Below are 14,191 nucleotides of genomic sequence, written 5' to 3' on the forward strand. Positions count from 1 at the left end.
CTCGTTCGAAAACAGGTAATTTTAAAAATTCTTCAATGGCTTAGATCTTTCTTGTTTTTTTTTTTAAATTTTTCGAATAATTATTATTCAATCGTTCGTTTACTCGATGGTACATGCAGATACGTGCCTTTCTATCGCTACTTATTGAAAATCGATACGGATCTTATGGCGGGTTCTCGTGTAATTTTGCGTTGTACTCCTTACGAATGTTGCAAAACCCGTAATTAACTGGTGTTTTCCAAATTTAGTGAAAATTGATAGGGCCATCGGCAGTTTGGGTCGGTCGTAACCGCATCGATTAAACGATTTAATTATCATTCGAGTCTCGCTGCATTATTATTATCGCATCTCTATCGTAACTAAACGAGGAACGTTGGTAAAAAAGACACTTTTCTCTTACATTATGGTAATCTATTCGAGAAAATTTTTCCCATTTTCTTAGATCGAAGAAAAGAGAGAAGGTAGCGACTTTAATGACGTAAGCATTACGTATATTCGGATAAAAGAATCTAGGTGCACGTGTTAATGACGTCGAAGGGACAGACTTCAGTCCGTGCCTGACGTTTAACGGCAATTCTCGGAAAGGACGTCGATTTAATCGCGAAAAAGCGAAGTAACAAAAGAGATAGAAAGGAATAAAACACAAAGAGAGAAAAAAAACAACTTCGGAGATAGCAGACAAATATTTATTCTTCCAATAAAAAAAAAATGTCTTCTTGTAATAATAACATAATGCATAAATGATCATTGGTAGCCCGCAGGATAGAATTAAAAAAGAGAAATTCTGCTTTTTAAGAACTTAAATCTATTCTTGTGAAACGTTTACTCTATGATGTGTACCTTCGAATATCATTCTTGTAGCGAATTTATTCCCCGAGGCTATATTTTTCGAATTTTAAATGTTTTCTATCGGTTAGTAAATAACCCGACATCATATTTTCTAAAGAAAATAAACATTCTTTTCAAAAAATTCGCAAAAATGTCCACACTTTTCTTAAGTTTTATAGACAACTAAACAAGCGGAATTTCCGAATTTTGATAAAACTTTTCCCTTCAAAATTTTATTTAAGTGACGAGAGGCGCATTTATTATAAATAAAATTATTTTGCGTACATTCGAGGAAAAAAAATTATCGTTATATCCGTTAAACATTTCAATTATCTCCTTGTAAGATAAACATAACGTGTACTGGGAGATATATTCAATCGAATTTTGTAAATATAACTTTAAGCAGAAGTGTATGATTTTTTCTTATAAACAGCAAACGTTCTATTTGGAGAAGTGAAGTAAAAAAGATCGAACTGTGAAGATTGCACGCGATCGAAAAAAGAATAAATACTGGTTAATCCATCAAACTGTCCCATATGAAGAATACAACGTCCGAGTTGCATGACACACCACAAAAGCCTCTATAAATATATTAACTACTTCTATAAATTTGATTAAACTCAAGAAGGCAATAAGACTTTTTTTTCCCATCTTATAAAATGGTTTAAAGTATTATTCAAAAATGTATTTATCCAACTAATGACTTAAGCAAGAATCTACAAAGCTCCCTTATCGAGTCTAATCACGTCCAAACAAAGAGAGCGTCACGTTCGTGTCCTGTAGGCTATCTGGACAAGCTAATGTCCATAATTACTAGTTAAACACGGACCCGAAGGATATTAACAAGAAAACTATAGTTTAAACGCCTCCAGCGTGTTTCCATTGTGAAGACTGTAAGAAAAGACCCACTCGGTGGAGTCATTATAACTTTATTGCCGTCTCGATACACCTTTTAAATATTTTACTAACACGTGCAATCCACGTGCTGTCGAACCCATTGAACCCGATGTAAACAAAAGAATTAATATAAAGAACGAGTGGTCAGAAATACAGGAAACAATCTTCTAGTTTCTTTGGTTTCTTCGGCTTCCCTCAGGGTTTAGCGGCTGAGGTCGATAAACTCGGATACAAGATTAATCTATCTGTTACTTTATTAATTCTAAATCAAAGGATAGCATCTGATTCTTTATTTTCTTCGACATCCGACTTACATTTGCTTCTGTTTAAAATTTTATATATGTTCCTTTTGAACTTTAATTGAAGTTTACTGATGGCTATTTAGATATAGCGAGGATCTAGATTGCTTCCTTTTTTAAAAAAGAATTTAATTTGATGTATACTGTACTTATGACAGTTAATTAGCGGCTGTAAAATTAATGGTTTATTCTTCCCAAGTTGAAAGTTTTGAGCCAAGAAAGATTTACTGTAAGAAGTTTTCAATGGGATGAGACCAGATAAAGGTCCTTTGATCTACTGCGAAAGGGTGTTGTCGAGCTTCTGTTATAAGAGCTTTACACCTACGACTTATCTTAAATATAGTTGTAGTGTCTTAAAAAGTGTTCGCAGTGCTTTAAAAACTGCTTTATAGGCTGCATCGCGTTTAAAGGGGCTTAGAAAATCTATAGAACTGCAGGAATTCGACTGTTAAGAATGTTTAGTGCAAATGTTATATTCAAGAATATTACATTCAGACGCTAAAAATGTTTAGAGCCAGACTATAACGTATTCAGAATGGTCACATAGGGGAGAATTAAAAATATCTTTAAATCCGAGCACATTCACGATAATGTGAGGTTCAGGGTTAAAAACCTTTTGCACTATAACAAGTTGCATTATTTAGATGTAGTTCTGGAAAAAAAAATAATAAAAATACAATTTTAAAGCTGTCGCATGCATAATATAGATAATTTATGGCGTTACAATACTTTCAGGATTTAAGTTATGCTAAATGTGGTGTGGCCCGAAAGTTGCACCCCATAGAGATGTGAAATAACTGTCTAGGAATTTCGAAGAATGCTACATTAACAATTTTTTTAAAATTATTTTCATTAAATTCGAATTCTTTCAAATTAATTAACATTTTTTAATGTCTTATACAAAATATTATAAAACGTAACTCGGAGTTTTCTATAGTTTCAATGCAAAATAAACGTCAGAACTCGCTGAAATTATGTTATTTTGCATGCAAAATATTTAAAGAGCAATAAAAATCTCTTTAAATTGTTAAATCTTAGAATTATGTCATTGTTTTGATAATTTAGTTACATTGTTTAAAATAATTCACAGAATTATAACTATGAAACTATTTACATGTAGAACGAAACTGTAATTGTTTCGAGTAGAATTATTAATCTTCGGTTTAAAAAACGTTTAGAATATTAACATAAATTTAATAGTTCAGTTGCATCATTCTCGGGATAGTTAAATACAAGAATTATTAAGGGGAAAATAAAAAAAAATGGCGAGATTTGGGTTCGGCTTCAAAGGAGATGTAGGCTAGGTCTTTTGGTTTATGAGGCCAAACGTTATGGACACGTTCAACATTATTGGTTCCGGAATTTGTCGTGTGACCAGTCACGATTCTACAATGACGTCAGCCCAGACACGTGACAAAATGCCCACCTCTCGAGTATATACGTGCCGTGTAATTTCCGTCGAGTATACACCTATACTAACAATTACACACTCGAACCACACAATGTTATTTTTCGTAGGCGCTCCATGTGTGGTCCGAGTATACATTAGCCACAAATGATTTCCATCATCAAAATTCGAATGATAAAATAAAAAAAATGGGGAATGTCTGCATATATTTGCAATGGCCATCAGTCAGTCTTATGTAAGAAGAATGGTAGTGTGTGTGTGTTTTGTGAGTCGAGTAAGTCCATATCCTCTAGGCATAAATACATAAGAATGCCTCTAAATGTCTTTTTATATCTCGTAACGTAAATATAGAAAGTTATAAACATTTTAAACGTCGACTTTCGACTTTAAATACTTCATAAAAATCTTAATTTGTACGACTTTACAATCTGTAATTATTCGTAAAAATTGGAAGTCTTCGGCGAAAGGGAGCATTTCTAATTTTCTACACGTGTCCTCTACTGAAAAAAATGGCATTTTTAATGTTTTGCCGACGGTTTAATGTAGAATGTGCATGATAGAAACCAGTTAAGTGCTTCTTAAGGCATGCATAATCACGAATACCATGCTGCTTCTATAAATCCGCATCAGAAATGAGTATGTGCCATTCCCAGTTATGATTGATACGTTTAGATGTTAGTCTAACCTCCAAAAACCATTAAAATATAAAGATTTTTTTTATAAAAAAAGGGTTGGTTGAAGAATATTTATGCTTCTATAAAGATATTAATCCCGACACCTCGCACAGGTGGCAACGGCTTCACTTCGAAGGCAGAAAAACACACCTGCACACCCGACTACAGTCACCCGATACTACTTCACCTGTCTGATTTTTAATTTACTGTTTTGAAATCCGAAAGGAATCCGAGTAGAGAGGTAAACGACCGTAACCAATGGCTGCTTCAACAATAAAATATGAACTGGCAGACAGCCTAATTGGAATCTAAGAAAACTCGGCAGCATCTTCTCTAGCAACACTCTATCTGTTTTTCGTTGCAGAATGAATACAAATAGATGCAGACAAGTCATCCTTCACCAGAATACAGGCACGTTGACAAGTCGTTGAAGTCCAGACTTTCCTTTTCATTTGATGGGGGCTCAGATCCGAAGCTCGTGAATTAAACCAGTTCTTTTTTATTGTTAAAGCTCTCGAAAAAACACACACACACAGTCGGATCTTTTGTTGTAGAACCGTAGCAATGTGGCGAGTATAAAGGAAGCTTCTCTTAACTAACACATTTACGTGCATACTGTGCTAATTAAACGCGTTACTTTCTTTTGTTTGGGATAACTATCTGGGTGTATACGTCTTCCTGCTTTAATAAAATCACGCACGAAGTTTATTCTACCTCTTTCTCCTCCTCTGCTTCCAAGCTAAACGAGAGCTGAATCCCGAACAGATTGCCCAAATTTGGAAAATATAATTGGATCTGCAATCTCCGAGGAGAAAATTCTCGTCGAAATTTATTCTGGGTTATAAAAATTGGATTTGTATTTATCGTATCGATCGACGAAAACTTCAAATATTACTTTATTTAGATTATATTCTTTCAACATTTATTCCCGTCCTTGATCTTAGTTACCGTATCTGGTATACGATCTTACCGATCGATTTTTCTAAACTTGTTGTCTCCTATATATCATTAACGGACGTCGTGACCAATGACAACACCAAATAAATATCTTTTAAACGAAAATAATTCTTCACCTTCCCCTACTCGAGTTCAAAAAACTCGTTTTTTTAACAATTGGATACAGTCCTTTTTTGCCACCGGTAATTTGTTATTGATATAGCACGGTTGTTAGGGAAGAAGTATCGCTTTAATCTATATAACCTCGTTTTAAGTTGCAGAAATGGTAATAGTTAGCATCTCTTTCCCCCTCTTTTCTTCCGATGTTTAGATAGGAATTTTTATCGAGGGCAAAGAGCATTTTACAATGTTTGCATCTGGAAGATTTCCACTGACGAATGCGCTCCGACGTGTTTTAGATGAAAGTATCAGACTGCATGCGTTCCGCTAATCACAGCGATACAATTACACAACTTTCACATGTTCTGAATATTGATTTGCTTAAGGCTCAATAGAAAATTGGGATGTGACCCATATAGGAAGCGAGAAAGAAATGATTATGTCACACCGCAAACTGTTTATTTTAATATTTAAATATTTTAATAACTACCTCTGCGCTGTTTTTTGCATCAATGAACTTAATTTTTCACTCATTAAATAAGATTATTTGTATCACATTTCTTTTTTCCCAGAAAAATGAATATTCAAAATGTATTCCCATAAAAATATGCAAATGCAGGCAGTGATATGTGCAGCAATAAGCTTATATATATATTCGAATAAAGAAGGCCGAGCAATAAATTTTATCTAGCAAAAATATCGATGAATTGCTTCTAACATTATTTCTTCGTAATAAAACAGTTTACGGTTATCTTATCGAGTTTGCTTTGTAAAATAAAAGTGGGAGGACTTAAAAAAACTATAATTTATCTAAAAATAAGCGCGAACATATCGGAGAATTTACATATTACGTGCTACAGTTTTTTTTAAGAAGGCATAAATGTTAGTTTATATGGCTAACACTCGACGTTAGTTTGGCGCTAGAAATAATAAAATCGCTCATTTCTTTCGGTATATTATCATTATTATTATTTTTATCTATTCTGCATAAAGAATTCCTGCGAACGATTATAAAAATAATAATAATATTCGAAGGGAGAGAGTGCGTACTTAATGCGACATTTCTAAACTTAAATTCGTGCGAGTTCAAAATTTTCAATCGATTTTCCTCATCTTCTGCCCCTCTCATTTTAAAAAGAAGAAAAGGGGCTTTTTTTTTATATGGTAACCCTTTGCGTGGCAGGTATGAGAGAAATAGATTTGCAACAGTTGCAACGGTGTCTCCATAGTGATTTGATAAAAATGCCCAACATTCGTTGCTTTGAACCATTTTCAATCATCCCCGATTGTCCTGCCAGCATCTTCTGATGACAAATGGTTCCTTACCGGAGTTGTTGTAATACTATACTTCACTAGATCTTGGACAGTTTTGACAGATGGAGTAGGATGTCAGATCTTTTCTGCTATCTTTTGTGTGAAGAAGTTCCTCACATCAACATCCAATTTTCTTTTACTTTTTTCCTGGTGTTGATTCGATTTCAAATTAAAACAATATGTAAAATAAAAATAAAAATAAAAAAATAGAATTTCGATGCTGGAATCTCCCTCTATCAATGCTTACCACCGTTCGTGAGCCACCCAACTGTGCAGAAATGGCTAATTGCTGATGCCTCGTCTCTCAGCAAAACGTTGACTAAAACGGGCATCATCCATCTTTTAAGATTTTAATCATGGCCTTTATAATTGATTATCCAGCTGTCTAACCGAACAAAAACCTTAACAAGGTGATAATAGGTTACAAGGACAAACTGTTGTATGTACAGATAACTAAAATATTTATCAAAAAGTGCACAACTGTGGCTCCTACCCCCTTTCTCCTGTTGCATGACGTAGAGAGAAGAGAGAGTGAATGGTCATTGAACAATAATGGGGAGAGCCTCCTCCGGGCTAGACACCGTACTATTTTCTAAGAAAATGAATAGCGGTTGATGTGAATGAAGTAATGGTTGGTAATCTGGTTCTGCAAGATGTTGTCGGTTCACGAACCAGTCTGGAAGAGCGTGACGTCATCAACTGCGTGGCCAGATTTTAATCTGGGGGCGGAAGCCATTGATAAAACTCCATATCGCCATTATCGACTCTAATAGAATAATTAACGTTTTGTTAATAGATTAATCTAATCTCTTCTTATATTTTAATTATAATCGTACGAAAGAGGAGGGAGGAAAAAAAACAATTTTATTCGATAAGTTTCCTTCCTTATTTCAACTTAACTCTTATATAAAATTGATTCTATGATACAATAAACAAGAGGAAAGTAGTTTGGAGATGCGCTCTTGACTTACATAATGACTTTTCTTGAAAAACTTTGGATAGGTAGAATGTTTAAAAGTTAATGCTCGTTTATAAAACATTATTTCACAGTAGTTTCTTTAGAAAAATAAAAATTGGTTATGTTTAAAAGATTTAAAATGCATTTAGATGGGTATTGCCATCTCGCGAGTAAAGCATGAAATGGAGAATGACTTAAATGTTTTAAAATATTTTCAATAAAATAAAAATAAGCGTAAGTAAACGTTAAATTATTTAATATAAAATAATTACTTAAAAGCCTTTCGAGTTTTAAGAAAAATGAGAAAAAATAAATTACTTACGATAATATGAACGATAACGAGCGGGGAAAAAAACTAACAAATTTAAATTAACGAAATATCAAATATAAATTTTAATTTAAACATAATTTTCTTGAAGTATTTTTAAGCATAATAAATGAATATTTAAGATAAAATCATAATTTTTATTAGTTATAATTAAATGTAACGCAAATTAAATTTTACTTTGACGCAAATCCGCGCATTTTAATTCGTTATAAAGTGTATAAAATTTACCTATTTATTTTTTAATGAACTCTTAAAAATTGTTTTGCACTTTAATAATTTTAAATAATTTAATTTAAACATTTAATATATTTATTTGTATCGGAAACTATTGACGAATGCTACTACAGTAATAAAGAAGAGAGGAAAAAAAAATGGCGTGCGTCAGGTGGTGACCTCTAGCGGCCGGAAACGGAACGAACAGCTGTACTACTATAGTAATAAAACGATATTAAATTTAAAGCTATAAAATTACATTTGGTTCAGTGTTTAAATTTATTAAAATAATAGAAATTATTCAGTTTTGTTAAATATTAAAATTCCTCATCGGAGACGAATTTTAACGTATATCGAATGCTGCATTATGAGTAGAGATAGCATTATTAACATGTAAAACGTGTCTGCTATAGGAATATTGCTGCGAGTTTGTTGGAATGGAAGTTTAAACAGATTGAAGGATTAATGAAGATTACTGCCAACATTAAATGCTGATGGTAATTCAGACAAGGTCCTTCAAGTTCTAAATCTAATTATCGTTGCAGACTGCTTGATAATCTTGTTTCCAAACGATATTAGATGACAAGATAATATAAAAGACAGTCGATGCTATCGAATTAATACATTTCTCGCTCCATATTCTGCCATTTTTTCCGCATTTTTAAACCATTAACTTAAACAAAAACGTTGAATATTACTCAATATTTTTTTTTTTACTCTGGAGTTGGTAAATTATCGAAAATTTGTGAAGAGAAATCGATTTTTGCGAATTACAACAAACTACACAACTATTTTTATCGACATTTTTATATGCTTCTAGCTAATTTAATTAATTAGTCAAACAGTTTATTAATAAAATATTAATTTAATTGAAGCATTCGTTTGAGCCACAATTACTTGATTGTAATCGGTGGTAGGAGACGGGGAAAAAATAGGGAATTTTCCCGATTTTTTTGCCGGTTGTAATAGGGAGAAAAGTGTATTAAGTTAGAGAAAATAAAAGTTTAAGACAATCTAAGGTAGAAAATATAATGATTTTTCAACAAGAAAGAGAACGTCGTCTTTGATAATCGATCGTTGTTTGAGAAAAGAATCTTCCAGACATCAAGGCTACACACACGGAGTCGAAAACCTTTCTTTATTCAAGTCTGGCTCCAAAAATCTTCTAAAAGACAATATTTAACTAAACTTTTCTAACCGAATTAAAGGTACAAAAATGAAGCTATTTTCTGTCATGGCTCCTTCTACTGTTCTTAAACAGTTATTAAGAGAAGGGAGGATTTTCGGTTGCAGCATCAGAAGAGCCGCAGGAGTTACGACTAAAACGTGCAATTTTAAGACACGATGAACTATAAAAGTGCAGTAAGTGTGTTTAAACCCTTAGGTAATGCTGTAGAAATGTAGCTTTTTGAGAATTCCTGCGGGAATACAAACAACAAGAGATGAAGGCCCCGTTAGAGAGATGGAATCTTTAAAGCTGGAAGACAAAACGACGCTCGACCGTCTTCAATTAAATGATTAAACTTAGCTTTGATAATCGATGACATCTTACATTTTCGCTTAATACCGTTTCCGTGTTAATTTAAACTTGTCTTTAAAGATTAAAATACTTTTTTACTCTTTTATTTATTTATTTTTATTTTTAAATTACCAGAAATTCCAAAGAATGTATATGAAAAGTGGTGCGGATTTTTGATGTAGTTTTAGTTTGGTAGTTAATTAGAAACAGCAATGATTAGAAACAAAATACACCCGGGAGGATCAATGTCATTTATCGATCTACTTAAAATGACTGCGAAAAACGTTGGTTTAATCACCAGAAAGAAAGCAATCGAAGCATAAAATCTCTTCCAGTTAAAATAATCGCATAATTACTCCGTTCGAATATCTTCGGTGCCATTTCTAACTCTCGCTACCACAGCAAAAATCCACGCCGATTGCAACCGAACTGTATGAAAATTGAATTTTTCTGAATAGACAAACTATTTAGCCATGATGGATTTTTCTGTCCTCCTGTTTGTTAGTTTTTGGTGTTATGCGATTTCCACCCAGGGTGATGTTTGTCAAATTCCAGATATTGCATGATGGATGGGAGCCATTGCCTGACAACTAATTTTTTTTTATTTTTTTAACTCTCACTGTGTCGATTCTAACGCATTCTCCGTTAGAAAAAACATTCTTTAGAACTTTTGTGAGATTATAAAATTGTTTTATTTTTATTTAAAAATTCCAGATAGAAGATAACCGAGATCGGTATCTACAAGTCAGATTTCACGTAATAAAACTGGATTTTTTAAAGGGTAAACTTGAGATCGGTTATAATAATGTGGTGAATTTATGGGGTTTGTTTTATACTAAGCCAAATTTTATCGCTTTTCGTCGCGTGTTTGCCTTCGATTTTGTTTTTAGAAACAGAACTTTCGATGCCAAAAACACGATATCGACGGGTTTAAAAGTAAAAAAATAAGAACATTTCTATCGATCTACCAGTTAAAAAATATCATCCGAACGTCTTTAATTACTTTTCTCTTAGAAAATTGTGGATCCGGATGGAGTTGGATTTAGAAAAAATGGCGCAATTCCGAACTACATCTGAATTTAAACTGTCAAACGGTACAGAATTCCTGGAGGAAGGTGCGCGAGAAAGCGAAAAAAAAAAGAAAGGTGCAATAAAACAGCATGGGAAAGATTTCCGGGAATGTGGAGAAAAAATATATGCAACTCATCTCGTAGAATGAAGATTTGTAGCGTGGAATGAACGTAAAGAAAAAAATTAGATGAACAGGATAGGTTTGTTTATTACAGGAGTGGTTCTAGAAAAGAATGCATTCCAAACGCGGTAATGGAGGAATGGATCGGATGGCATTTTCTTAGGGTAGTATATCAAAAATAGAATTTACGCTATACCGAGAATTGTCCGGGAAATTATCCGTTTTCGGTGCTATCGGTGGTAGAAAATGGATATTCTAAGGCGCGCGTACGACTCGAGTTACTCAGGTTGAGTGGAAGATTAAAGTAATGCAACGTGTACGGCTTCCATATCGTCTCGGGTATGTCTCCAACTGGAAACTTTTCTTAGAAATTCGAGTAGGAAAAATCGATATACGCAACCAATCGTTAATTAATCAATGATTGTAACTTGCCAAATGGCATAATTTTAGCTATTTTTAGGGAAGGAACACGGGAAAAGACGTACACTCCTGTCGAAAATCGATAACCTTTACAATGTTACACTTCCGATCGGTTGATGCTTCCCTTTTTTTTTACATTTTTACAGTTAAAAATTCCTTCGTTTTTTACGCAAAATTACGCAGAATAATTCAAATTTCGTAAAGAAAATCGAGTGATGCCTTATAATTCGTACACGCCTGATTAAATAACAATATAAATGGAGGGAAAATGGAAAAACAGAATGAAATTATTGAAAAAGATTTTTAACGCTTAAAGGGTTGACAAGTTTCAAAACATACTTAAGTATGAAGTCAAGTTGGCTTGACATGAAATATTTACAGAAACCAAAGCAAAGAGAAAAGTGCCGTCACTTAAAGTAACAAGCAAGGTACTTGTGAGGGGTAGTTTGCTTTTCTATGTTGAGAATACATTTTTTAAAAGACGTGTCAAGTCTTCTCGCTGTCGATGTCTGGTGAGCGACACGCGATCGATTTGCTATGATTTAGCATTTTTGAATATTTTTCCTTTCTTCAGTTCCCCCCTCTTATACGTCTTTAGTGTATAAGCCGCTCTTCTCTTCTTTTATTTTGTATTTTTCTAAGCGTGCCTTCTTGTTCGTAAACAAACTCTGAGGATTTTTTTCTTCTTCTATCCCCCTTCTTTCTGTTCTCTCTGCCTTTAAAAGTAGAACCACTTCTATTAACTGTCAAAATTGTAGAATTTTAAATCTCTAGACGTTTATCGATTGATGCAGACACAATAAACACGAGTAATTGGACCAGAATCTCTTAATATACAATCATTACGAAGAAACGACTAATTTAAAACTGAAGTTTTTCGTAATTTCCCCAAAGACTTCAAACCAGAACTAATTGCGACAGATTCCATTTAGTTATGTATGGTTTAGGTATTAAAATTATAGATAAATTCTAAGGTTTTATCGATTTTACTTACGCTTCTAAACCTACAAATTTTATTATTATGGTAGTATCGAAATTCTGACGGCATTTTTAATTAACTTTCCAACATATTTCCTACAAATTCCGACGGCCAAAACCGCAAATAAACCTATATTTAGCCTTGCTTTAACCTTAACCATTTGTTGTTGTAGTAGCATACTGATCTAATAATAAAGAGAAGATCTTACATAAAAAATAAGCATCTTTGCTCATCCAAATTTCAAATATGTTATATATAAACAACTAAGAATGGAAAATATATATAAAGAAATTCTTGTTTATCGATTGCTTTTTTCGTTATTGTAGTAGTGCAAAGATAGCGTTAAGATAGAAATTCATAATTAATTCTAAAGAAAAACTTGCATTTCCGAAACATTCTACTTGATACTACTTATCTATAAACATGTTTCAAGTAAGCTTAATTATAATTGGTTTACTCGTTAAAATTATAAATAATCTGTAGGTTTTTTAAGCCTTTTTTTTTGCTACTATAATAGTATTGGCTTATCGAGGTATTCTTCTGTACATTTTTAAATATTCCTTGAGATTTAAAATTAGAATTATGATTGATTTCAACATTAATATCCATTAATTCATCGACTTTGTGTTATTGTAGACTAGTAGAAGATTTTTATGATATAATTTAACTATTAATTTTTCTGGATTTAAATTGAATTTCCGTTCTTGTAACGGTTTCAAGCGTTAAAATGTCTGCAAAATTTATTAATTTATCGTATATTTTATCACTAAATTTTGTTATTGTAGGTAGTATCAGTTGAGATAAAAGCAGTATCAACAAATAATATTTCTCTTTGTATCATCACCGCTCGGCACAACCGTTAATTTTAAAGATAAAACCAAGCATTTTCTTACGAAATTCTACAGATTTTAATTCGTCCATTTTGTTACTATAGTAGCATTAAAATTTCCATCGGTAGAATACAATATTCTAGTCAATTTTCGAGATAATCCATGCTTCCATTGGTTCTCTGCAGATATTTCAAAGCTAGTAAACATCTACCTTATTAATAATGTTATAAAAGTAGCATCAATCGATATTTATACAGAATCTTCGACTTAAAAAAAACCCAATAATTCAAATAACTCGCTTAATCTTCTAGATTAATAAACATTTACAAACAGAATTTTTGATTTAAACATTAAAGTCACACATAAATTTTTCAGCCTTATCGATTGCTGCCGTTCTTATTATTACGGTAGCAGCAAAATTTCTATGGTCTCGACGAATTAGGCTCATTTTAAATTAATTTTCAAGATAGAATCGAGTCTTCTCTTCACAATTTCAATTATTACTAAGCTTATAAACACGCCTGTTTATCGATTTTGTTATTATAGTAGACTAGATCATCATCCGCAACGAGAGACATCCGATAAATTTTCGACAACATCACCTCGCCTTATATTCTTTCGGGCAATTTACTTAAATTTATGCTCACCAGTGGCCGAGTGGATAAGACCACTAAACAACGGTCGCGGGTTCGCGCCTCGCCAACGGGCTGGCCACGTGGAGTTCTCCCGGTTTTCTTCACGTGCCTAACACTTGAATAGGCGGGTTTCCTGTAGAAAGGCACTCTCCCTTGGCAGATCGATCACGTGTTGCATTACTTTACTCCATAAATCCTACAATCTTATTTAAATTTAACAAAGATTCAAAGCATAAAGGAGTCATTCTGTTTAGTTACCGTTACCTTACGCCATAAATCCTACAGTCCTACTTAAATTTAACAAAGATTCAAAGGATCTATGCTTAAATCAAACGTAACTAAGCATTCTGCTTAGTTACGTTTGATTTAAGCATAGAAAATTACAAATAAATTCTTAAATTTATCGATTAGGACGTCACTAAGTTAGCACAGAGTGGGATTTTCGTTGTTAGTAATTAATTTTGAAAAGTAATTTCTAACTTTCGATGCATTTTCACTCGACATTACTTGGTTTATGAAACATTCCAAGATATTTTCAACATAACAGAACTGAGAATCGTCGTAAATATTTGACGACGCTACTTAAAGGATTAAGTCTCCATAGAGATGTACAGAAATATAAACATTGTCATGCAAGCAGG

The sequence above is a fragment of the Centruroides vittatus genome, unplaced genomic scaffold, assembly GCF_030686945.1.
Source record: "Centruroides vittatus isolate TY-2023 unplaced genomic scaffold, ASM3068694v2 contig_875, whole genome shotgun sequence".
NCBI lineage: Eukaryota > Metazoa > Arthropoda > Arachnida > Scorpiones > Buthidae > Centruroides > Centruroides vittatus.